General features: G+C 39.3%; 1 protein-coding gene and 1 long non-coding RNA gene across 9 annotated transcripts in view; one reads left to right on the forward strand and one right to left on the reverse strand.

The window, feature by feature from the left end:
* ARL6IP6 (ADP ribosylation factor like GTPase 6 interacting protein 6) overlaps positions 1–27,180 on the reverse strand; it is a 270,193-nt gene that overhangs the window by 183,025 nt on the left and 59,988 nt on the right. Inside the window, exon 5 of one of the 5 annotated variants that reach the window (XM_029934576.1) lies at positions 15,032–15,073. The exons of 3 other annotated variants lie outside the window; for them this stretch is intronic. The gene's annotated coding sequence lies outside the window, so the exon portion shown is untranslated. Of the gene's footprint in view, positions 1–15,031; positions 15,074–24,600; positions 24,995–27,180 lie in introns of those variants that run through there. One more of the 5 variants, XM_029934578.1, reaches the window with a different exon arrangement.
* LOC115287813 overlaps positions 2,124–27,180 on the forward strand; it is a 49,266-nt gene continuing 24,209 nt past the window's right edge. Inside the window, exons 1-3 of one of the 4 annotated variants that reach the window (XR_003906667.1) lie at positions 2,141–2,203; positions 10,289–10,402; positions 12,080–12,203. This is a non-coding gene — a long non-coding RNA (uncharacterized LOC115287813). Of the gene's footprint in view, positions 2,204–9,933; positions 9,957–10,288; positions 10,403–12,079; positions 12,204–27,180 lie in introns of those variants that run through there. The other 3 variants (XR_003906668.1, XR_003906670.1, XR_003906669.1) reach the window with 3 other exon arrangements.

Genomic DNA, 27,180 nt, shown 5'->3' on the forward strand with positions numbered 1-27,180 from the left:
CTCCTTATGTGACGGCTCAGATTCAGGAATCAGAGATCCTCCACACTGGCTTCTTTCAGAATCTGTCCTGGTAGTCAGTGTCTCTTGCAGCAACTCTCTAACCATAGATCTGGGGTTGCGACAGGGACATACTCAGCTCCAAGATCACCACTTAGCCAGAGGCTGTGTGTCTCTATTAGGAACATATATTCCCCCCCCCGCCCCCCGTTTGGTTGCAGCCTTTCACTCAGTCGTTTTTGCCAATAAACAGTGTTGCCTAGCAATCTGCATGACATACATCTTTATAAAAGCCCTAAGGGAAGTATCATAAAGTTAACAAAAGGGCAAGTTCTTTTTCAGAAGGAGAAAGGGTTTGCTAACCCTGTATTCGCACCATTGTGGATATCCAATTTTGTGGTAGTTAAGTAAAAACTGAGGCTATAATTTTCACGTGCACTTAACTGAGCACACACCAAACCACATTTTTCTAAAAGCCAACAAACATGTGAGGGTGCTCTGTTACTTCTGCCTTGGGAAGCTTATATCCAAATATCTCATGTACTTATACACAACCAGGAAATATTTGATGCATGGGCAGGACTGAGGAAGAAGTGCTATCACATTATCATATTTTCTTATTTTCTAATAGATTTTTTAGAGAAGTGTTAGGTCCACACTTTGGGAGGAAGCTAGAGAGATTTCCCACATACTCTCTGCCCCATATATGTGCAGCCTCCTTCTTATCAACATCCCTCACCACAGTGGCACGCTTGTCATAGCTGACGGACTGACACTGACACATCAAAATCGCCCAAAGTTCATAGTTTACGTTAGTATTCACTCTTGGTATTGTAAATGCTATCAGTTTGGACAAATGCATAATGACATGTATCCACCATTATAATAAAAAAAAATAAGGGCCACAGAAACACATACAATTCTTTGTTGTGGGAGGCTTTGACACCCATTTTAGGACATTAAGCTTCTTTGGCTCTAGCTCACCAAAACCAGTAGCATTCTCCCGCTATGGAACAATAAAAAAATGGTGAATAAATTCTCTTATCATTTTGGATTTTAAAAAATAGATGATAGCTGGATAGATGATGATGATACATACACACATACAAACACACATACATATATAGAAATACTAATGTTTTTTCCTGAACTCCAGTGAGCTGCCGCTTCACACTCATTGAGGAGCATCTCTCCTCTTGGGAGACACTGGTTCTGGCTCTACATCATCTGAGCTCTACTTACTCCACCGGCCTCCAGTCATATTTGCCCTTATTCTCTATGCACTGTATTCAATACACTCTTTTAGTTCTTCTAGCCAGCGCTTTTCAAACTGTAACATAATTATGAATCACCTGGGGATTCTGTTTTGCAAATTCTGATGGAGTCTGAGGGAAGAACCAACAAGTTCCTGCTAGTGCTGATACCACAGGACAAAGACCTCATTTTGAGCAGAAAGTCTCCAGCCCTGTGGTTCATATTTCTGGGTCCACATCAGAATCACCTGGGGAGCTTGTGAACCAGCTACACCTGGGTTCCACCTACAGCACGGCCATCCTATTTCTCCTCTGAAAACTTCCTCATATACCTTTCCTTCTTCTCTAAGTAACTTCACACAACTCCCACCCAACTGCTTCAAATCACATTTGAAATGTCACTTTCTCCGAGTAGCCTTTCCTGAGCTCTCAGCTTGGATAAGACCCCTGTCTTAAGCTGTTTGGGCTGCTTTAACAAAAATACCAGTGACTTAAAAACAGCAGAAATTTATTTCTCATAGTTCTAAATGCTAGAAAGTCTAAGATTCAGGTGCCAGCAAATTTGGTATCTAGTAAGAGCTCACTTCACTATAACTTCACATGGTGGAAGGGGCAAGGGAGCTCTCTGGGGTCTCTTTCATAGACCACTAATGCCATTCAAGCAAGGCATTCAAGGTCAAGCCCAAAGGCCCCACCTCCAAATACCATCACATTGGGCATCATTAACTTTCAACATATAAATGTGGGGGGACAAATTTGGTCTATAGCAGCCACCTGTCATAGTCTCTTTTATCACGTTAATCTTTACCTCATAATGCTCATCAGCATTACAACTAAATAATGAAATGCATATATCTGTTTACTTTCTGTCAAAATTCCTGTAAGCAGGGATCATGCCTGCCTGCTTCGTTCATTATTATATCACGAGCGCCTAGTATTGTGCCCCACACATGGTAAGAACTGACTTAATATTTATTAAGTGAATGAATCAATCTTTTAAAATACATATCTTCGGGTAATGCCAAGCAAACTAAAGAAAATCCTACACTTCTAAACTATATGAAAAAAATATTCTTATTATTTAATCTCAAAAAATGACACTATTAACAAAACCACTACTTAGAACTCATATATTAAGCACTTATTTTGTCAGTCGATAGATAAGGGGGGCACCTAGCTGGCTCAGTGAGTAGAGCATGAAACTGTTGATCTCAGGGTTGTAAGTTCAAGCCCCATGTTGGGTGTAGAGATTGCTTAAAAATAAAATCTTAAAAAAAAGATAATGGTAAAGCAGACAGATAAAACTCCAGACCTAACAAAGCTGGTAGTCTAGGTGGGTACACAAATATATTCAAGGGTTTGGGGTTCCAACAAATCTGAAGAGACTAACGTCAAGCATCTTTCTTTCTCCATAGTGGGGATGAGGCTGAAAATGACAGGTGCTGAACACCTACTTAAGCCAATTTGTATACATAATTATATGCATTAATTAATTTCAAGTGGATTAAATGAGGTGTTATTGTTGTGCCCAAGTTTGTAAAATCGCCCCAAATCACCCCAAAACAAACACCAGAGACTGCTAGGGAGACCCAGTCATGCCTGCAAAAGCAAAGGGCCTTTATTACAAGCTTAAGCTCAGGCCCACAGTCTCCAGCTTACCCACTGGCCACGTGGAGAGAGCCCGGAATAAACGCAGGGCAGGGCCTTTTATACCTTTGGGAGGGGGAGTTACAGGATATGATGACAGGTGTACAGTGATCCAATCCCTGCCCCCCCATCAATACTGGCAGTTGTGGGAGCCAATCACACCATCAGGAGCACTGACCAATCAGAGTGGGCCCAGGATGCCCCACGTGGGGTGTGACTAGAAAGGTCAAAGGTATCGGTCAGCCTCCCCCGATTGGGCAACACAGGAGTTGTCCCTCCTTAATGCGCGCCCTTTCAGGAGAAGCCGGTGCCTTCCCCTTTAAGTACAGGGGAAGGCTGGATCAGACCTGCAGCCGGCAGGGGAGACCCCCCCCAGCCCCCCCCCCACACCCCCGCGCATCTCCACAGCGGAGGTGCGCCATGACCGGCTCCGGGAAGGCTGGGACAGCCGGTGGTGAGGGCCGGATCGGACCTGCATCCTTACATTATGAAGCATATAATGAGGGCCCTAAAGCTAGTCCTGGGAAAGTGGGAGGCTTCCCTGGGGAAATGCATTTAGTTTGAGACCTAAACAATAGTTTAGACAGGCAAAGGGTGAGACATATGGAGATTTCCAAAAGAAGGAACAGTGTTCAAATGGTAGGATCCTAAAGAAAAAGACCTGAGCGAACAGAGTCCTACGGGGCTGGAGCAGATGTGTGAGATGAGGCTGGAGAAAGAAGCAGTAAACACTTATGCAGAAACTCGTAGAAAATTTTCAACTTTATTCTGAGTTCAATGCTAAGTCCCCAAGGAGCTTTAAGCAGGAAAATAATGTGTTTTGATGGCAGCACTGGAAGATGTTCCTGGCTCCAGCAACTCCAAATACATCAGAATAAACCAGATAAGCCTTTCCTTCTAATGATTATTATTTCATTCTTATTTATTCTTCTGCAGTTTTCTGAACCATAAAATATCTCTGTCCTTTGTAAATTACTTGGTGATTCATTCTGAGCCTTATAAAGCTTAGCTGGAGGCATTCTGATGCTGATAGTCTTCATATTTTCCCAGAATCTAATCAAAAAGCCATAATTCAATCCTTGATTGTTCTCATTAGGGCATACTACCTTAAAATATTATTTTACCCATTTTGATAGCAATATGTTAATCAAATATTAAAGCTGCAGAAATTAAAACTATACATATAAATATACTTCTATCTTAAAAGATATAAAAAAGGTATCAGTGTCTAGGAAGCAATACAAATGACTATTAAGTTTGAGGAGAGAAAATTTACTTACTAATATTGACACTAGAAATTTTATAGTATCTGTAGTGTTTTAGGTGATCAGTGCTGTACACACCCTCTGTTTATGGAGAGGTAGAGATAGAGGAATAATACTTAGAACACACTTGTGTACTTTGATTTAATCTAGATTTATATGTAACAAAATGAAGAACGTCTGTTTCTTAGCAGCACAATTTTTTCCAAAGATAATTTTTTTAGATTGAGATAATATTCATTTAATGATTTGAATGCCTAGGGATGGGGATGGTAAATATGAGACCCTCTGCCCAAGGGGTGTGCTTGTGGACAATAGGTAATTTCTCCCTTGCTACATCTGTTTTGCAAGAAACCAGTGGTTTTAAATTCTATCAGGCTCCACTGGCCCCTGCTTATGATAAATATAGGATAAAATCTCCAGAAATGAAATTATTGGGTATTTCCTATCTATAAACATTTGCAATTTTATTAAATGTCCTAAAAGTACTATAAATAGGGTTGACAGTTAGAGAGACAATACTTAGGACACACATACTAAAAAACTTTTTCATTGTTTATCCGAAATATAAATTTAACTGGTCTTCCCATATTTTTATTTGTTAAATCTGACAAGTATAATTATAGAAGGAACAATAACATAATAGTTATTTGAATATATAACTGCTCAGTCTAGACTACACCAGGACACATAATAAAGTGGTCGGTTGTTTGCACTCACGATGGAATTACTGTGATTGGAATAGCTACAAATGCACTGATATTGGTAGGTCATTCAAATAACTATAAGTGTTAGAGTCGTTAATGATGTGATTTTCTAAAATGACAACACTCTGCTAGAAATTTTAAGACAAAACAAGCCACCAAATTCATTTGCTTTGCACAGTAGTTCCATTCCTGAAAAATCCAGTGTATAATAAAACCATGCCAGACACACATGCACACACGCAGTGGGCAAGCTCTAGGTTCAGATCACGACAAACAGGATTTCTCACTTATGTGACTATCCAGCAGGACATTCAAGAGTCATGGAAGACATGGCACTATTCTTTGTTGTGTTGGACTTTGCTACACATTGTAGGACATTTAGCTTCTTTGGCTCCCACTCATCAAAGTAGGTAGTTTCCTCCCTCCATAGTAACAATCCCATAGATTTCCCCTAAAAGATAGCAGCAGTCTCATTGAAACTACTAATTAAGGGGTGCCTGGGTGGCTCAGTCGGTTAAGCGTCTGACTTTGGCTCAGGTCATGATCTCACAGTTTGTGGGTTCAAGCTCTGCATTGGGCTCTGTGCTGACAGCCCAGAGCTTGGTGCCTGCTTCACATTCTGTGTCCCCTCTCTCTCTGCCCCTCCCCTGCTCACTCTGTTTCTCTCTCAAAATAAAATAAAGACATCACAAAAGTTTAAAAAAAGGAAACTACTAATTAAAAGCATACATAAAGGGAGAGTGAAGGGAGACTTTTTCTACTACAAATGAGGGAAGAATTTGAGGAAAGAACATAAATGAATAATTTAAGTTTCATCAACTTTCTTCTCTTGATATGTCATAAAACTACTGGTTGGCCTACAAAGCTTTTTGGTAAAATACCCATTTCTCCGTTTCTGAGAGCTTGGAGTGGGAAGGAGAAAAATAGGCTCTGAACATATATTCCCTCTTCCTCTTCTGGACCCATAACCCATGGTGAGGGAGCAAGATTGAGGAGGCAGAGGTCATGGGGACTACTTATCAGTGTTAGGAAGGGTTTCCCACCTTGCTCTTGTTCTGCTGGGTGGTGCTGAAGATCTTAGCTTATGTGGTAGGTGCTGCATAAAGACTGCATGTGGTTTTTTCTTGAAATAGTGTAAAACTCTATTCTTGCCCCCTCTATAATGGGTATATCCCTTCTTTACCCACTCAGAGCTCCTGCCCCTGCTGTAATCTCTGGGTCCTTCATTGAAGTCTTCTTCCACACCTTCCCAGGACCAAGGACTAGATGTCTGGGTTACTGCCTCCCCTCCCCTTCTTAGACACACTATAGCACAATTACTTCTGGAACCATTTCTTACTCCATTGGCTTCCCTTCATCAGAAATCTCCAGGCCTCAGTTTCTAGGTTCTTACATATCTCAAATCTCTGAGGACTAATGTCAAGAATTTCCACTTTCCCACAGTGAGGAAAAGGCTGAAAATGGCAAGTTTTTTGAACTGGTCTAAGCCAACTTGTATCCTCTTGGAAAATATCTATAGTTCCTGCAGTTAGAGATAGGTAAGGACTGTGTAGGTCCTTCCCCTCAACCTTGTTACCACATGGTATGCTACGATAAATTTGCTACTCCTACTGGCAAGTATGTAAAGGGCAGCAAAATTGCCTTACAATATGTACTGGAGGTTTAATAAAATCCTCACTTTCTGTCAAACCATGCATGAAAGCATGCAAGCTTCTCTTGAAGCTGATACAATGGTATTCAGATAGCCTTCTGGTCACAGTCAGGTAACAAAATCTTCCATTAGGAAACTGAAAACAGTCTCCTGATTGCTTTGGAATCCTACATCAAGGGTGTTGTTCCAAATAGTGTAAGTTCTTGAATTCCCTAAGCACTTACATTCTCTTCATACAAGGGGGAAGTAGCTGTACAATATTACTGGTCTTTTCACACATCGTGAGCATCACTGATTTCACTAATGAAAAAGTTCTAATATTCATTTGCTAATTAACAAAGATTACTGAGTGTGCCTTAAGAGAATGGGTCTCTGATTCATCAGTCATTCAAATACTAACTACTTTCAAAGTGTGCATGTCCAAATAGGAGAACTTCAAATATTAACTAACCACCCATAGGATAAGTAGATTAAAACTAATTAATATTCATATATCATACTCTCTGTGATAATACAATAGGCAGACATCCTGGTGGACCTAGGAGAGTCCTATTTTACACCTGTTGTCCAGAGATTATAAATAATGTCCCCTTCATTTTCAAAAGTGTCTCAGTTTGGGCAGAAGTTTCATAATCACCATATAAGGGAATTCCTAGTTTCACAGTACATTTTTCAAGAACTTTCTCTCCATACAACTCTGAAAACATTCAAGTTATGCTTGCAGGGTCTATAGTTACTAAGCATTCTGTGGATAACATAATGCCAGACTCTATGCTTGGAAGATACCTTCAGCAAACATGAGTGACTCTTGAGAAGATTGCATCCCTTGGCTTTGGAGAGGAGAGATCATTACCTTCACAAGAAGGAAGGGAAAATAGGGGCGCTTGAGTGGCTCAGTCATTTAAGCATCTGACCCTTGATTTTGGTTCAGGTCATGATCTCATAGTTGTGAGATTGAGCCCTACATCGGGCTCTGCATTGACAGTGTGGAGTCTGCTCTCTCTCCTTCTCTCTCTCCCTCTCTCTCTGCCCCTTCCCCCATTCTCTCTCAAAATGAATGAACAAGAAGAAGAAGAAAGAGAAGGAGAAGGAAAAGGAGAAGGAGAAGGAGAATAGGAGGAGGAAAGAAGAGAGAAAATAAGCCATTCTTGTTGAATGTCCTCAAAGGGCATGCCCCCCTCATCTCTCCCATCCTCTTTTTCACCTCTTTTTTGAGTTGGGAGTTTGGGGAAGGTAGATGGCTAGTGATGCTGTTGAATCTACACCATCCCCTAGTTGCAAGCCTGGCAGGCAGAAGACTGGCCCTAACTGCTGGCAATTCTTTGTAGAACATGCTGTATCTACATCGTTGGTCATCAACCCTAGACATCCCAGTTGATAGCCAGCAGCTCCACAACTCCTGCTCTTTCTCTAAATTCTGGATTGTCACACCTTTTTGATACCTCCAAAAATGCTGGAAAACAAAACTTGGATGCAGAAGGATCTAAGAAAGTGAGAAAAACAGCACTCAACATCTTGTTACACTTGCATAGACCCATGGCCCAAAATTCAAGTGAAGACATTCCTACTTGGTAGATTCATGTTCATTCCATTCCCAGGTTTCTGATGGCTGTGCACACAGAGGGAAGCACCCTGGGACAAGTGAGATGTCATGTCTCTCAAAACCACTGTTCAGAAAGTGGATTTGAATCCATTCTTGGTCTCATCAGTTGATTGAGTCCCCCTCCCTACCCTCTGCCCCTGCCCAGCTTTCTCCTTTTGAATATCTTTTCCATGAAAGAGTGGTGGCAGGAGGGCAAGGGGGACAGATTCACATAGGTAGCTGCAGTTTGGGCTTTAATCCTATAGTTGAAGGTAACTGAACACCTCACAAAGGGATGCATTGACCCAACAATTTTCCTCACACAGCCTGCATTTTTTGTAGTTAGCCATCTTCACTATTGTACGTCTTCATTTGTTTTGTTGTTTTGACCACTTCAGACCAGACTTTCACCCTGGGCACCCAATTCCTTTAGAGCTGCCCTAAGAATGAAACACTTGATGCCATTATTTTAGTGACAAAAGGGACCATTATACGTTCAACCCCTTCATTTGAGAACCACTATGATAGAAAGACAAAAGAATCAGGAATTAACATTAGAGAACTTGTGTTCAAATCTATTGATTAACTCTGTGATCATTGACAAAATATCAATCTGTCTTAGTTTCTCTTTTTGACAACTTACTGTACAAAATTGTTTAAAGAATTTTAAGAGATAAAAACACATCACAACATTATAAAAACAAATAAAACATAAATGTATTTGGGGGAATATTTAAATATTGGCACAAAGAATTACAGTTGGTCTTCAATTTATGATGATTATGTTACTGATTTTTCAACTTTACCATGGTATAAAAATGACATGTCTCTGATAGAAACTGTACTTTAAATTTTGATCTCTTTGGGGCCCCTGGGTGGCTCGGTCAGTTAAGCACCTGACTTCAGCTCAGGTCATGATCTCATGGTTGATGGGTTCTAGCCCCACATTGGGCTCTGTGTTGATTGCTCAGAGCCTAAAGCCTGCTTTGGATTCTGTGATTCCCTCTCTCTCTGCCCCTCCCCCACTCGCACTCTGTCCCTCTCAAAAATAAATAAACATTTAATAAATTAAGTAAAAATAAAAAATAAATAAATAAATTTTGATCTCTTCCCAACCAGCACTAATGTGTAGTATAGTACTCCCTCCTGGTGCTGGGCAGCAGAGTGAGCCACAGTTCCCAGTCAGCCATGTGGTCATGAAGGTGAACAATTAATACACTTACAACCATTCTACATCCAGTTAGCCATTCAGCTTTTCACTTCCAGCACAGTTTTTAATAACTTACATGAGATACTCAATACTTAATTACAAAATAGGCTTTGCGTTAGATGATTTTGCCCAACTGTAGGCTAATATAAAGATTCTGAGCACATTTAAGGTAATTCAGGCTAAGCTATGATTCAGTTTGTTAAGTGTACTAGATGAATTTTCTTATGATACTTATGATAACTTATGATATTTTCAACTTATGATGGGTTTATTGGGACATAATCCCATAATAAGTTGAGGAAGACCTGTATGTAAGTTGCCCACAGTAACACACTACATAGGATGAAAATCCAAGTCTTTTAACTCAGAATAATAATGAACATTATTTGATTACTGATTGCTTTAGGCATTGTAGTAAGCCCTTGATATGCATATTTAATATCATTCATTTTTTTTTAACATTTATTTATTTTTGAGAGACAGAGCATGAGCAAGGGAAAGGCAGAGAGAGAGAAGGACACACAGAATCGGAAGTAGGCTCCAGGCTCTGAGCCACCAGCAGAGAGCCCGAATCAGGGCTCGAACCCATCAAGTGTGAGATCATGACCTGAGTCGAAGTCTGATGCTCAACCGACTGAGCCACCCAGGTGCCTCTAATCTCATTCATTCTTAATATTGCTATTGATATATAAGATACTAATTTAAAATGGTTGATACACTTGTTGAGGCCACATATATAGTAAGCCGCAAAGACATAGTCAAATCAAAGTTTGAGTAACTTGAGAAGCTGAGCTCTTATAGCCAAGGTAGCAGATCTTAAATTTACATATCAGGAATCAAATTAAAAATACTAAGTTACAAAATTCATTTTTAAAGTTGGAGAAACCATTGTTAGGGGTAATCAGCCTCAGTTAATATGTGAAAACACCTGGCACGGTGCCCAGAACAAAAGTGCTCTCCCTTACTTCTTTCCTGTTAGTGTGGCTTACCAGGAGAACTGCTCTGCTGCCCCAGCACCTGCAGCATCTGGGGCGAGAGGAAGAATGAGCAGGACTACAGGTGGGGATGAGGCAGATGGTGACTACGCAATGAAGTAAGAGTGCTAGGAACACAGAGAGGGCAGGGGCTTACCTTACAGAGGGGGTGGGTAGTTCACACATAGACAAGCAACCCAAAACTCCATCAGAACAAAACTAACCTTCCCAACGGTCATGCTTGCATAAATATAATATCCCAGAGCGGTCCAGAAATGCACTACTTTTTTCTCTTAAGGCTGCCCTAGATGTTAATTTTAACCTAATTTGTTTTGTGGCAACAGAGTCAGGGGTTTCAAGAAAACTATCACTTTTCATACTTATCTCATAAAATCCCATGCTGGCCTTTCATAATTTCATAATTTATATACAGTCAACTTTAAATTAAAAACATTTCTGGGTTTCTTGCTCCACAGTAAGGAGTGTGAGAAAAGGAATAAATCCTTTTTCCAATACTGGTGAAGAATGGAGTAAAAGGACCTCTGGTCTTAAAATGGATTAAATGAGCTGAAATAGCTTACCCTGGAAATGGCTCATTTTCTAATCCAATACTCATTTTCCATTCCAACTCATATCATGTTAAGACTGCTGGGATATTATCCCCAAACACTTCTTTGTCTAAGCTGGTACCACTGTTTTCTTCCTTGTGAGCTTCACTTAGGCACACGCACTTCTGAAATAATGGAATAAATGGCTTAATGATTGAAAATCTTTCTTTATACTGTTCTCCAAATTGACACTTAATGAGGTACATATTTCTCTTATGCAAGTAAATCATCAATCTCAGAAAAAGCATCCTGGTTATGCAACCCTCCTCAAATGCACAAGGGACTGTGTGTCTTCGAGGCACCTAGCCAGCTGTCAGAGACCAACATGCCTGTGGATTCCCCAGCCTTCTTACTACCTAGATAAAGTATTGTTAAAGTGACTCAGCAGTTGACTCAAGAAGGAAAGAAAGGATGATAGTAGAAGAACTTGAGAGGGTTATGAATACTCTATTCCCTTAAAAGGTCATCAGACATCAGATTTTAAGTGGGAGTTCTTCCAAACACTCAAAGATCATAAAAACTTTATATCATATATACAGGGCATAGAAAAGATGGAAACAGTCTTAACCCCTTCCCAAGGTTAGTATCATCCTCTAGGTTCATAACAGCTATTAACATATGTACAAAAGACCAAAATAAGATGTTAACAAATCTGACATGGTATTTTATTAAAAAGAATGATACACTCTGATGAAGTAAAGTTTTTCCAAACAATAGAAGGCTGATTCACCAATATCAAATCTGTTACTGTAAGATTTCACTACACTAAAGTCTCTACAGGAACAGAGTAAATTAATATACACATATCAGTATATGCTAAAAAAGATTTTTTTTTTAATTTAATAAAGGGTCACCTGGGTGGCTCAGTCAGTTAAGTGTCTAACTCGATATCAGTTCAGGTCATGATCTCACAGTTCATGAGATCGAGCCCCATGTTAGGCCCTGCATGATAGTGTAGACCCTGCTTGGGATTTTCTCCCTCTGCCCTTCCCTGACTTGTGCCTTGTCTTTCTTTCAAAATAAATATTTTAAAATATTAATAATAAATAAAAATGAAAAGTTAATAGAGAAATTATAAGCAATTATAAGCATCCTATTTAAGATTGAAACATTAGAAATAATCCAACTAAAATCAAGAATAAGCATGGAAACCCGACATCACCAGCACTCCTCAATATTACGTTTCAGATCCTCACAAATACAGCAAAATGAGAAAAAGAATCAAGAGGCATAAACATAAGGAAGTGAGCCAATTCTATGTCTGCCTGTGCTCAAACCTACTCCTGAAGTGCCTCATGCTTTGCTCTAAATCGTAAGTGGGCCATTCCTGCAGGCTGTTTTCCAAACTTTCTTTTCAACTGGTGTCTAGCTAAACCCAACAGGTGAGAGACTACTGGAGGAGACTGGACCAGGGTGGGGTGGGGGCGGGAGGGAAGAGAAGACAGGGTACTTCCTCTTGGCCTCCTACAGCTTCTCTGGCAGCAGCTATGTCTCCTGCATGACTTCTGCTTCCAGCAGATGGGTGCACCATGCGCCCAGTGTCTTTGGGTTACCTTGGTCCCCAAAGTCTACTAACACTGCCTCTTCCTTTTATCTCTGTAGTCTAGTGGTTGTGGCTTCCTGCTGTTACTGACCCCTGGGTTATCTCTGTGTTACTGAGGTGGTGTTTCATGGGCCCCTTCACCTCTGTAGCCACTTTTCTGTTTTAAAATCCATTTGTAGTAAATATTCCTATTCCCCCAGTAACACTGACTATACAAAAAACTATTGGTTTTTATAAATTCTACAATTTTTTTCTTAGGACATCCAAATGAATTGATGAAAAATTATTAAAACCAATATAAGCCAAGCAATACAAACTCAACAACAAAAATAAAGTTTATATATCAGAAATATTATATCAGAAAATGTAATTGAAATGTTCATTCCAATAGCAACTAATTCATAAATACCTGAGGATAATACTAAAAAGAAATATGTAAGGAAGAACATTTACAAATCATATATCTGATAAGAGATTAATATCTAAAATATATAAAGAACTCACACAACTCAATAGCAAAGAAAAAAATCTGATTAAAAAATGGGCAGAGGAACGGAATAGAAATTTTTCCAAAGAAAACATGCAGATGGCCAAGAAGTACATGAAAATGTACTTAAAGTCACTAATTACTGGGAAAATGCAAATTAAACCACAAAGAGGTATCACATCACTCCTTTTAGAATGGCCATCAACAAAAGAAAAGAGATAACAAGCACTAGGAAAGACATGGAAAGAAAACCATCGTCCACTGTTAATGGGAATGTAAATTGGTGCAGTCCATATGGAAAACAGTATGCGGGTTCTTTAAATAATTAGAAATAGAACTACCACAAGATCCAACAATTCCACCTCTAGGTAAATATCCAAAGGGAAGGAAAACAGGATATTGAAAGGATATCTGCATCCCTATGTTCATTGCAGTAGTATTTACAATAGCCAAGATATGGAAACAACTGTCTATCAACTGATGAATGAATACAGAAAATGTGGTAAACATATACAATGGAATAGTATTCCGCCATGAGAAAGAAGGAAATCCCACTGTTTGTGACAACATGGATGAACCCTATGCTAAGTAAAATAAGACAAATACTGCACAGTATCGCTTATATGTGGCATCTTTAAAAAAAAAAAAAGCCAAACTCATAGGAACAGAGTAGATAAATGATTGCTGAGGATTTGGGGGATGGGAAAATAGTAAGAGTTTGGTAAAAGGATACAAACTCTCAGCTATAAGATGAATAAGCTCTGAGGATCTAATGTTAAGACATGGTGACTATAGTTGTGACACTGTTTTGTATAATTAAAATTTGCTAAGACACTAGAACTTAAATGTTTCCACCAAAAAGAATAAATCAACAAATATGTGAGGTGATGGATATGTAAATAAACTAGATCAGGAAAATGTTTTCACAATGTATACATATATCAAATTATCAGTGTGCACATTTTAAATATCTTACAATTACATTTGATGGTTATACCTCAGTAAAGCTGAGGGGTGCCTGGGTGGCTCAGTCTGTTACACACCAACTTTGGCTCAGGTCATGATCTCATGGTTCGTAAGTTCGAGCCTGGCGTCTGGCTCTGTGCTGATAACTCTGAGCCTAGTGCCTGCTTCAGATTCTGTCTCCCTCTCTGTCTGTCCCTCCCCAGCTCATGCTCTGTCTCTCTCTCTCAAAAATAAATAAACATTTAAAAACTTCTTTTAAAAACAAAAAAAATTAAAAATTAAAAAAATAAAGCTGAATTATTTCTAAAAATGAAATATGTAAGAGCTCCATAAAGCAAACTATAAAACTTTACTGAAGGACAGAAAAGTAAACCTAAATAAATAAAAGACTTATCATGTTCCTGAATGTGAAAATTTCAACAGTATAAAGAAGTGAATTCTTCTCCAATTAATCAATATAAATAGGGCAATCCTAATAGAATAGTTTGTAGGACTTCAAAATCAAATTCCAAAAGATTTTGAAACAGAAGAATAAAAGGGGGATTTGTCCAGCTATAAAGGCATACAATGAAGCTATCTATGGTTTTTAAAGCAGTGTAGCAATGCCAATTGAATAAAACAATCACCAAAACCCCCCCAAAACTCTAGAACATCATGTGTGTGTGTGTGTGTGTGTGTGTGTGTGTAGAATTTGCAAATCAATAACTGGAATTGGAAGGTGCCTGGGTGACTCTCGAGCCCCACATTAGACTCAACTGACAGCGCAGAGCCTGCTTGGGATGCTCTGTCTGCCTCTCTCGCTGCCCCTCCCCACCTCCTTCTCTCTCCCAAAATAAATGTTTTTTTTTTAAATACCTGGGTTAGGATTCCATCTGCATCACGGGAGCCACAGATTTCAAGTGCTCATTATATGCCAGACACTATTCTAAGTGCTTTACCCAACTCAGTGTCATGTCCATGCCACCACTGAAGAAACCAATGCCCAAAAGTGGTGTCAACAAATGGAAGTAGCAAAGAGCCAACTAGGCAGGTCTCCTGCCTCCTGAGGAGATTACACTCACACATGCTTTATTGCTATCATGCTTAGATTTCATCCTAACTTTACACTGAACAGGAGTCACAGGACAGGCAACTTTCTTGGTTAACCTGCTCCTTCTGAGAAGTGATGTGTTTCTGCTGCTGCACCCTGAAAGAGATCAAGGCTAAGCTCAGTGGATAGGAGCAAATGGCTTCAGTTGGCTTAGGACTTTAAGCAGGGGAGAGTTCTACATGCTGGGTGCACTTCCACAATCATCCTTTTAGGTTTATGGAAAAGCCTTCACTTCCCTTTGGGATGGAGCAGCGCCCAGGCCCAGAGGTGACAGACAAAACCAGTTATTTATACCTACTTCAAATGCACTACCTTAACCAACTACATTAATTGCACTTGAAGGAAAACTAATGATAGTCAACATCTTGGAGAGTTTACTGTACAGACAGTATTATTTTAAAGGCTTAGAAATATAATCACATTACTTCCCAAAAAGATCCTATGAAATGGTTATATTATCATTATCCTACTTTTATACTGGAAAATTGAATACCAAAATATTTATACCAGTACCAACTTAAATCCACACTTAAAACCATGTATTTATATCTATCAAACCTACTAATTCCACCCCAACCCAAGGCTCCCAAATATCACCCAGTAAGTAGATAGCAGCACACTAGTCCTCAGGGCATTTTCCAGTATTATCCTCAGAGCACAGGTTTGACCTTTGCTGGCAGTATGGTTTTGAGCAGGTCACACAATCCTTCTAGGCTTCCATTCCCTCTTGGTGAACAGGAATAAATAATCCTGATAGGTTGGTTTGAGGGCTAAATGAGACATATTTGGACACTTCTCTAGCCCATTTGCCTTGGATCCAATTCGTAAAATGAATTTATTAATTTGTTCATTCAAGATAACCAGCAATCATTCTCTTCAGTAGCAAATTTCTCACTCCTTGTCCTGGGTTAGAGTTTAACTGACAGTCTGTGACTTCCCAATACCCAGTTCAGTGCCTGGCATGTAGTAGGTGCCTTATAGTCATAATGTACTAGAATAATAATAGCTGTATTATTGTCTTCCATGTACCTGCCATTGTAATAGGCACTATATACTTACAAACTCTTTCTCTCTCACACACACACACACATGAAATCCTTCTTGTTACCCTATAGAAGGGTATTAGTGATAGCCCTTATATTGTTCACTAGAGCTTATAGCTCTCCAAGGTAAGATCTCCGTTCCTGACCCCCTTGTGGTTGGATGGCAGTGACTGGCTCTGGCCAATGAGTTATGAGCAGAACTGTTTCCAACCCAGAGCACTGCTGCCATCTACAACCCCCCAGAGCTCTTTTCCCCTCTCCCAGAGTGATAGAAAATGTTCCTGATATTGGCTCTTCTGTCATTTGGAGGACAACTGATATGGTGTAGAGAATCCAATCAGTGAGGATGGACATGAACAAAAACCAAACTTGTTCTTTCAGGCTACTGAGATTTGGGGGGTTTTATCTTAATATAATGTAATATATACTGACAGTGTTATTATTCCAAATATACACAGATGAGGGAACTGAGGCTCAAAGATATCAAACAAAAATATATAAGAAGTTTTTCCAGGTCACATAATTAGTTAATAATAGAATCCTAATTGGAACTCATATATATATTTCTGATTCCCAGGCCCTTGGCCTCAACCCTTACTTTATACAGGTTGTCAATGACTGTTGAATGAATATATGAATGAATAAATGAATAACAGTGAAACTGATTTCATAAACTTGGCTATACATATTATTTTGGTATTTTAGTGTTATATTCTGAATATACTTTTGTATGTCTGATTCCAACATGGAAAAGTCAGATGGACTATTGATGTCATAGGCAAAGTGCCCTCTCTACCTAGGGCTGACTCTTCTCCTTCTTCTTCTTCTTCTTCTTCTTCTTCTTCTTCTTCTTCTTCTTCTTCTTCTTCTTCTTCTTTCTTCTTCTTCTTCTTCTTCTTCTTCTTCTTCCTCTTCCTCTTCCTCTTCCTCTTCCTCTTCTTCTTCTTCTTCTTCTTCTTCTTCTTCTTCTTCTTCATGTTTATTTATTTATTCTCTGAGAGAGAGAGAGCACGCGAACGAGCAGGGAAGGGGCAAAGAGAGAGGGAGAGAATCCCAGGCAGGATTCACGCTGTCAGCACGGAGCATCACATGGGGCTCAATCCCACAAACAATGAGATTATGACCAGGGCCTAATTCAAGAATCAGAAGCTTAACCAACTGAGCCACCCAGGTGCCAATGTAGGACTGATTCTAAGCACAGCTATTACCAAGAATGAAGATTATCCCTTCCCTATCCCATTAACCTAGGGAAGGAAGGAGTTGAAAGAAGAAAAGAAGAAAATAGAAAAGCTGTACCAACATCTTGCCTTCTAACCTCACCCAAGTATACCCAGAGCAGGCCTTGACTTTAATATGCAGCAGTCAGGACTGTTCTGATAATAACGACACAATTCTTCTCATGGGCCTACTGTATATAGCACAGTAAGTGCCTAGCTGTGGGGCTATCCACTGCTCTTCACTGGGCCAGGAGTGGGGGAGGGACCAAAAGGAAGAGAGAGAATCCCATGCAGGCTCCATGGTGTCAGCCTATTCAGAGCTCAATCTTACAAACCACGAGATCATGACCTGAGCAGAAACCAAAAGCCAGGTGCTGAACCAACTGAGCCACTCAGGCGCCCCTTGGGTTATCTTTTAATACGAGCAAACCAGCAGAAGCCGAGAGGCATGGATCAGATTCTCCTTCATAACCATCAGGAAAAACCAAACCCACCAATATCTTATTTCGTACTTCAACCTCCAAAACTGTGATGTAATACATTTTTGCTATTTTAAATCACCAGATTGTGGTACTTTGTAATGGCATCCTGCATTACAGGAAAGTAACACAGTTATAAAATTTTGTATCATTGTTAGTTTCTTGTCATAACTGAGAAAGATAGGGGACATAATTTTATAGTCCTAACATAGAAAAGATAAAACGTTTATTAGAGTCTATCATCTTGAAAATACCATGTACACTTCAAGGACAACTCTGTACACATCAATTGCAAACATTCTTTAATTTACTCAAATTGCCTGCCTTTACCACAAGGAAAACACAGCTGGCACCCTTAGAAACTGTGATAGAGTAAAAGTAATTGGGTAAAGAGTTCTAAGTAATGGATTCTATTTTTTCACACTCTTTTTAAAATAGAAATTGCATCTTAGTTAAGAATTCTATACTTAACTGAGGACATCTTTAAATCAGACACAAAATTCTAAAGGAAAAAGGAAAAGGAGAGGTGTTATTTCTACCTTCAAGACAGGAGATGTGGGAAATAAAGAGAAATACTTTGTGTACAGATTGCCTAGAATTATTTACTTTTATTTCCTTTTGTGTTCAATGGGGGGGGGATGGAGAATGCATAGGAGTAAAGTATAAGCATGCTCAAGTTTGAGAAGAAACAAAAATCTAACATATTTCATCAGATTTATCTGTTTTCCTAGAAACTTACCCTTTTTCAGTGTAAGAGTGAAAACTACACACACACACACACACACACACACACACACACACACACACACACACAAACACAGTGTCCAGTTTAAGTTAGAAAACCCAGTGAAAGACCCTTACATGTGTCTAGAAGACAGATGATAATACAGAAAGATGGAGGAGAGTGGCTTCTGTTCGGCTGCTGTGGGCAGGAATGTGTCTGGTCCTTTATTCTATCAATGCTTTACCACACTGCATGTTAGAGACTGCTTTCTGGTATTTCATTACTGTAAGTGTTGAAATTATATTTAATGTAATGTTTTGCCACTTTGCAGGACAAAACCAAGATTGAAGGTCCCTGATTCTTAAGTATAGTTTTAAGTCATGGTTTTTTACTTTGGAGTGATCACAGATCCTTTGAGAAACTGATAAAAATTATGGACTCAACTCATGAGAAAAATTACACAAGCACAAATATGTCCAAATTTGGGAAACAAATTCAGGGATTTCCTTAAGCTCAAGCATGGATCTCAGTCTAAAAACTCTTGTTTAAAATGTTAACCCCCCACCCCTGACACAGATTTCTAATTTCAGATCATCCTTCAATACCAGCATATCACCTGTTTCAGGAAGCCTTCCCTTACTACTCCAGCGCATGCTGATTACTTATTTCTCTGAACTTGTACTTCCTTGCTAATATTCACAAATTCAGTCTTTTATTGATTTCTATTTTCTTGCTCTTTAATTTCCTCTTGCCAATTCGATGGAAAAGTTGGAGAAAGTGTCTCATTTATGTGTTATAGCATTTTGCAGAGACCTCAGCATAAACTAGGTGCTTAACAAGTGCATCCTGAATGATGACTTGGTTGACTAATGCACACCACAATTCTTCCCATCATTCAGGAAAGAAAACAGCAATATTGTGGTATCATAAGAAATACATATTTGCTCTTCTACCTCAGGTCAGAGCTCACAAAATCCTTGTCATTTCCTAAGTGATGAGCTAAAGAGGCATCTTTTGTTACAATACTAGGTCTTTGTCCCATTCTTGAAATAGCTCCGGGATGACAAAGGTGAAAGGAGGGTCTTTTGTTATTCATAACAAGCCCCCTGAGTTTATGTTTAATGAAGTGCCTTTGGAAAGCCCCTAAGAATGGGGAGGGGGTTGGTTGCCTGGGGAACCAACCAGGAGTTCAAGGATTGGAACTTTCAGGCCTGTCTCCTGATCTTTGGGGAGGGGAGAGGGCCAGGGACTGAATCAACCATGCCTATGTGATAGAACCTCCATAGAAACCCTAAGCAAGGGGATTCAGAGAGCTTCCACGTTGTTGAATACATCAAGATGCTGGGAGGGCTGTGAGCTCAGAGAGAGCAGGGAGGCTTCACACCCCTCCCCCCTCTTCATCTCTTGTACTTGATTGTTCCCAAGTTGTATCTTTTCTAAGCGGTAAGTAAACTGCTTTTCTGAGTTCTGTGAGCCACTCTAGCAAATTATCAAATCTGAGGAAGGAGCTGTGGGAGCCTTCAATTTATAGCAAGTCATCGGGACCACAGGTGACAACCTGGACTTGTGATTGGTGTCTGACGTAGGAGGAACCAGTTTCATGGAAGCGAGTACTTCACCTGTGGGGTCTGCATTACCTCCAGGCAGTTCGTGTCAGAACTGAGTTAAAGAGAGGAATACCCAGATGATGTCCACAGAGAACCGAGGAAAATTGGTTGGTGTGGGTAAAACCCCTACATATTTGGTGTCAGAAATATGAGAGTAGATAAAACAAAGGATGTTTGTAGTCTCACAGTTGGCAGCTATGAGATTACCAGGACGCTGGGTTACATATTTCACTGAATAGCATCAGCCCAATAAAAAAGAAAAAACAGTCACAATGCAGAATCTTTAGGATGCAGTGACAGAGATTACACTTGGATAAACCCCACTTCTCTGCATCCTCCACAGAGAAGATCATCAGACTGAAAATGATTGATTAGTGAGAAACTAATTAAAGCAGAAATTTCCTTAACATATTCACTAAGCGGAGAATATGTTTAATTAGTGTGGGAAGATACAGCACACCACCGAGATCGATGTTCTGGTCACTCATTTCAACTAATTGGAGGTAGAAAGATGCTTGTTTCCCACGTAATGTTAAAGGACAAGCTTGGGGTTTTCTTTTGTGGTTGTTATAGGGGTTTTTTTATAAGTAAAACTGTAGTTTCCATACAGATATAAAAATAAACACGTATTAAAGCTTTTCTTTAACTCATGAATGGAGGAATGGGTTAAGATATTATAATCAGTTCAAAGGAGAATTCAAAGAACAGGCACATTTCTAAAAAAAGAATGTTGAAATGTGTCTGTTCTTTGAATTCTTTGAAATGTGCAGACAGATGCAAACCTAGTTTAATTTCTCAGAGAGGGGAGGAAAGTTAATGGAACCTCCATAGGAGAGAGGGTGTATATCTATAGACAAAAATTATTTCACATTGCTATTAGTTATCTCCAAGTTTCAGAGCTGTAAAATAGCTCCCGTTGAATCCATAGCAGATAACCTGGAAGGATGTGCTCCAGACAATGTATAGTGGGCAACTAGGGAACTATATTGTTCCCTGTAGAGCTTATAGCATATAGTATAGTAAAGAAGCACAATTTCCACCTACTATTTCAATATTTGAAGACCTGCTTAAAGATTTAGAAAATATACACAAAGCATGTTGATCCATTACATTTAAAATGCTTCAGCACTGTCTGAACAACAGAATTGCCAACATTAAAATTCTCAACAATTAGGAGAATCATCCAATCTAAGGCAGTAGTAACCTGTATCATTGATGGCAGTCATGTGACCTTCACATCAGAGAGCCACATAGAGGTAATAGCCCGGTGATCTCTCCCCTTTCCCAATTATCTCTGGGTAATAACTCTTGAATACTTATTTTAAAGTATTTTATTGTGCCCATCTTAAATCTTAAAAATTATATCACTTGATGAGTTATCTTTATAAATATTTTCTCAATTTAATTTTATGATCTGTTTTGTAGTGTTCAGTATATTAATCAAACAAGGATGCTACTAGGCTGAAGTGGCTCGAATGTTCTGGTGGCCTATGTAAGCAAACCAAAACATAAGCTTGCAAATGCCTCAAGGTTACAAAAGTCCAAACCTAAGGAGAACCAATCACAAATAGCCAACCAGGCTTTGAGCTATAGCCGATCAAATCATTTCCTTTCTTTGCTTCTGCACCTTTTCTATCTAGGTCTTTCTCCGGCTACTGTCAGGGGGGAGCTCTAACCATTTCCTTTTTGGCACTGCCCAATTTAAATAAATTTGGTGCCCAGATAAATTTGTTAATACTTTTTATATGCTTCAGTTTATCTTTTAACACACATTATACTTTTTCTGCATTTAATATTTTACTTACATTGATTTCAAACCAAGTTCACGCAAAACATTAAGTATCTAAATTATAAAGTTTATATTCTTTGCTTTGTTACCTAAGTATTTTGAATTTAAAGGGAAATTCTCCCAAAGGTAAATATATCTGCTTGCTTATTTTAAAGAACTTCCCCATGTCATTTTTTACTTATTCTCTTTGTTCTTAGACCAGGGTTAATACTCCGTTTTGTTAGTGTGTAACTATATTTTTTGAATATATTTATTTTATGACCCACAGAGGTGTCTATTTGTTATCATTTTAGAAAGCAACTATTGCTCAATTGCAATTTCTTGAATTTTAATTCTGTTCACAATTATTTTCGATTAAAAATCTCCATTGGGACACACTAAATGGTGATAAAATTAAGGCACTGTGATTTTATTCTTCCTTATGATATCGTCTATCTCCAATAAGATCTTCTGGGGACCAGCTAAGTTTGTTTGGTTGTTTTTACATTTATTTATTATTGAGAGACAGAGCACGAATGGGATAAGGGCAGAGAGAAGAAGACACAGAATCCGAAGCAGGCTCCAGGTTCTGAGCAAACTGTCATCACAGAGCCTGACGTAGGGCCCCAACCTATGATCCGTGAGATCAAGACCTGAGCCAAAGTTGGCCACTCAACCAACTGAGCCACCCAACTAGGTTTAAAGATAGAGAAATTAGCACTTGGAGAAAAAGAGGAAAATCTTTCTTAACAGCAGAATTGCTTCTCTTTCCCTCCCCCCACCCCCTGGCTTTTTGAGTATAAATACTTTGCTTCCTGGAGTACTGACTAAAACTTCTAGGACAAACTTGAGTAACTACAGGTAGTCCCTAATCGGAATTGATTTCTTAGGGGCAAAAGCCTGGCTGGCCAACACATTTTGTTTTGCAAAGTGAGGTGTAGACAGAGCTGAAGGACTCCAGAAAACAGTTTTGGGGGGCCATGGAGAGATTATGGCATGGACTTGAAGATACTGTCAGCCAGAAAGAACCTATCGGAATAGATCAGACATGTAATATACAGATTTTACTAAATATCCCTGCGGTATATATGTAACCTAAACTCTCTTGAACACTATTAAATCTTCGGTAAAAACTGACATTGCTCTGTAAAGCAGGCCTCTTGTTAGCAATGTAACATCTTGCTAAAAAGAACAATTAGATTGGCATGGGCACTAGCTGCCCATGAGTCTTACCAAGGTTTTATGCCAGAGATAAGCTACGCTGGCAGGGAGCACGCAGGAGGAGAGCCGCTCTGCAAACTCCTCTGAAACACTGCCAAGCCTGACAGTGCACTGATGAGCACATGAGCCTTTTCGGGGTTTCTGATTAAGTCCTTTGTCATAACCATTTTACCTACTTCAGGAGATTTACAAGAGATTGATTAATCTTACTATCCAATAACTCTATACTCTGTTGAACAATCACAGTGCTTCTTCCTCTCAAAAAGTACTTGATAAATATTAATCCTCATATCATTCCCATAAATTCCACTTTAAAAAAATATATAATTTATTGTTAAGTTCATAAATACCACTTTTTAAATGAAAGCAAAAAGACAGCTCCTCCTCATTAATTATCATATCAGGAAATTGATTGGACATTTTCTGAAGAGCTTGATGATGTAAGAGAGGAAAAATAATTTCCCCTCTACCTTTCTGAGGTCTTACCAAGACCCCCTTTTAAAAAAAAAGACAGATTAGGGTCCTGGGTGACTCGGTTAAGTGTCCGTTTTCAGCTCAGGTGATGATCTCACAGTTCGTGAGTTCGAGCCCCACATCAGGCTCTCTGCTGTCAGTACATAGCCTGCGAATCAGATCCTCTGTCCCTCTCTCTCCGTCCCTCCCTCCCCCTCTTAAAAATAAATAAAACATTCTTTAAAAAGACAGATTAACAAGAGAAAAACAAGTTTATTAACATGTATACTGATTTTTACACAGGAGACACCCAGGGAGAAAGAAGTTACTCCTGTTGAAATAACTGTAGGCCTAAAATGGAGAGCGTCCTGACCAAGGTGCCAGGTCCCCAAACCAAAACTTAGGAAACTTTTGTGTCCCTGTAAATGCTCCTCTTGATCAGAGACAGTATATTCAGTCAGCCAAATCCCCAAATGCCAAGACAACTATGCGCCTTCTTATCCCAAACAAGGTTGACTACCAGGCTCCAACTAATCAGATATTTTCTATTTGCTCTTCCTTGTTCTTTATTTTTTATCTGATAAAAGTTGTCTGCTTTCCACCCAATTTTGCAGTTTCTGAAAGGAGACTGTCCACTTCATGAAGTGTTAAATAAGTTTCTTTGTATCACCTAAACTGTCTTCCTTCATCATGTGTCTAACACAAATTAAACCTGAGTTGCTTCTCTTGTGCAATTTCCAGTAGAATTCACATAATGAACTGATGTTTGGTGCATGCTTATTTTACTATGTTTATTTAAAAAAAAATTCATAGATCAGTTCTGAATGTATAGGCCCTAATGATTTCATCTGAAGATACCCATTCCTGGAAGTTAATTTCTTTATTGCAGATAAATATATAACAAAAGTCCAAGAGCTGACTACTGGAAATGAGTTACATAGGGCATATGTCATTTGCTTTTAAAAGTAAAAAAGGAAAAGAAATTGCATTTTAAAAGCCATCATTGGGTCTGAGCTGATGATGCATGCTAACCAAATTCCTAAGAAGCCAGAAGAGATCATACAGGGGAGTCTGTCAGAAGAGCCAGCAATCACACTCACAGGACTCAAATTCACTCAGCAAAGCACATTATAGATCAGAAACCAATTTATTGATTGAGAGTCCAGAATTAAAGACAAGAGAACTGAATGACGAAAAGGGGCGTTTAAGCAACGTACGGCAATCTGCTTAATGAGCTGCTTTGTAGGCGCATGGAATATTTCTGTTCCAGAAATAGGGCTCCTCATCAGGAGACCTCTCTTCTCCCAGAACTGTAGCAGAAACATGGGAACTTGACTCTCAAGACTCCAGGTCAGAGCACAGGGTAGTGGAAACGAATTCACTGTGGTCAGTAAAAGTGCTGTTTGAATCCTGACTTGGCTACTTAGCTTTGTGGACAAATAGCCACTCTGTCGCTCTGCTTTTATGCATCAGATTGGGAAGGTACGGAGGCCACTTTACAGGCGCTGAATAAGACAATAAATGTAGTGCTTAGCAAGTACAAGATACATCTATCAGTTGCCATCAACTTACTGCATTTGCATTATGACATATCCTTTGTCATAATAAAATCAATTGTTTCATGGCCTTTATAATATTATTTATTCTTTACTCTTCTTGGTAGAATTTTGAAGACTCCCTAGTTCCTTGGTAAGCAGTGGACAGCACTAAGTGGAATATTTAAAGTTCATATCAGTCAGGTAATTTCAAAGCAATGAATGATCTTGTCCATGTTACTTTTTTTTAATTATGATCATCATTCTCTTTGAAATTTTAATCATGCGTGTTACCATGTCACTTTTTCAGAATGATCTTCCCTCATCCCCTTCTCTGTTATTCTCAATTCTTTTGGCTCCAGGAAAGGAAAGCCATACTTTTCTTATTGCCCCTTATCTCCAGGAGTTGGCATAATGTCAAGCGCATAATAGATGTTCAATGTATTTTTTCACATGAAAATATAGATGTATTTCTCTTTCCTGATTATACTAATAGCCATCTCTAAATCACATGTTGAATTTTAATTTCAAAATTGTTTTTCCTATTTCTAGGAAGTCTAATTTGTGTTTTACTTGAAACCTAAAGGGTTATAATTACTGTTTTGTTCAAGCTGTTCTCTAGATCTTCTAGCATCTCTGTGTCATTACAGGCCTGATTGTTCAATTCATTTATCTCTCTCTACTTCTAGGCCTCCTTCACTGTAATTTTCTTTATTTGCTCATTAGGACTTTGGTGTGGCTGATACCTTAAGTGAAGCTGGCAATGTAGCCACAGGAAGGTCATCATTCTTCCTTCAAAGCATCAGGATACAATTCCTCTGCTCTGTTCTCCACTCTTCCAGCTCGAGGTGGAAAAGAATCAGGCCACCATTCAGTTCCTCCTGTTTCCTGGACCATGACCAGTTGACTCTCCCCTTCTCCCCTGAAGGTCAGGGGTCCTCAGGCAGCTCTGCACGATCTCAGCATGGAGTGTGCCTTGTTAGTATTAGAGCTCTCATCTGACTCTGCGGGGAGAAAGCCCTGTAACAATTTCTAGGTGGCACATTCTGAAGCCCCATGTGTGTCGCTCCAGTAGCTGTTAGGCTCAGGGGAATTTGGTCAGACAGAGTTAGAAATCAATTTCAATTTCACAGAGTAACATTTTCTGGTCTCTCAACCAAATTTTTTTTTAATGCTTATTTCTTTATTTTGAGAGAGACAGAAAGAGAGCAGGAGTAGGGGAGAGGCAAAGAGAGAGAGACACACAGAAAGAGAGACAGAGAGAGAGAATCACAAGCAGGCTCCATGCTGTCAGCACAGAGCCCGATGCAGGGGTTGATCTCATGAACCATGAGATCATGACCTGAGCTGAAATCAAAAGTCTGATGCTTAACTGACTGAGTCACCCAGGCAGCCCTCTTAACCATATTCTAAATATTAACCATATATTGCATTTTAATATGATGCAAACTTGTTAAAACTTTATTATTCTCACATATTTGGTTATCTTGAAGACAAGAGAAAAGGAAACTGTGTAAACTGGAATAAGATCACATGATGGAATCCTTGCAAATTGTCCTTTTATTTTCTCTCACTAGAAATAATGAATAATTATAAATGATTGGTCCAGACCAACTAGCTACTGATACTCTAGAGGATACAGGCTTGTCTTCACAGTCTAAGTTAGTATTCAGCACATGTATATTTGCAAAAAACATTTCTTGTATAAATTAAATAAACATATGAATGAATGAATGATGTTGCAAAGGAGAATTAAGAAGACTTTGGTCCCATTTATTCAACTGATGGGTGGTTTTCAAAATTTGCTTCTGGGTCCAATCTCCGATCTGTTTAGTAAGAAGGCGCCTGTGTCTGGCAGAGCCGGTGTGAGAGGAAGAGACCATCCTTCCCTGCTGCCCGGATAACCAAGAGTTTTGGCCGGACCTTGGAGCACACACCGAGAGAGTGAGGAGCCAGACGAAAAGCACAGACTATGGCGCTGAAACGGATTAATAAGGAACTTAGTGATTTGGCCCGTGACCCTCCAGCACAATGTTCTGCAGGTCCAGTTGGGGATGATATGTTTCATTGGCAAGCCACAATTATGGGACCTAATGACAGCCCATATCAAGGTGGTGTATTCTTTCTGACAATTCATTTTCCTACAGACTACCCCT

This window comes from Suricata suricatta, chromosome 3 (assembly GCF_006229205.1).
Source record: "Suricata suricatta isolate VVHF042 chromosome 3, meerkat_22Aug2017_6uvM2_HiC, whole genome shotgun sequence".
Lineage (NCBI taxonomy): Eukaryota > Metazoa > Chordata > Mammalia > Carnivora > Herpestidae > Suricata > Suricata suricatta.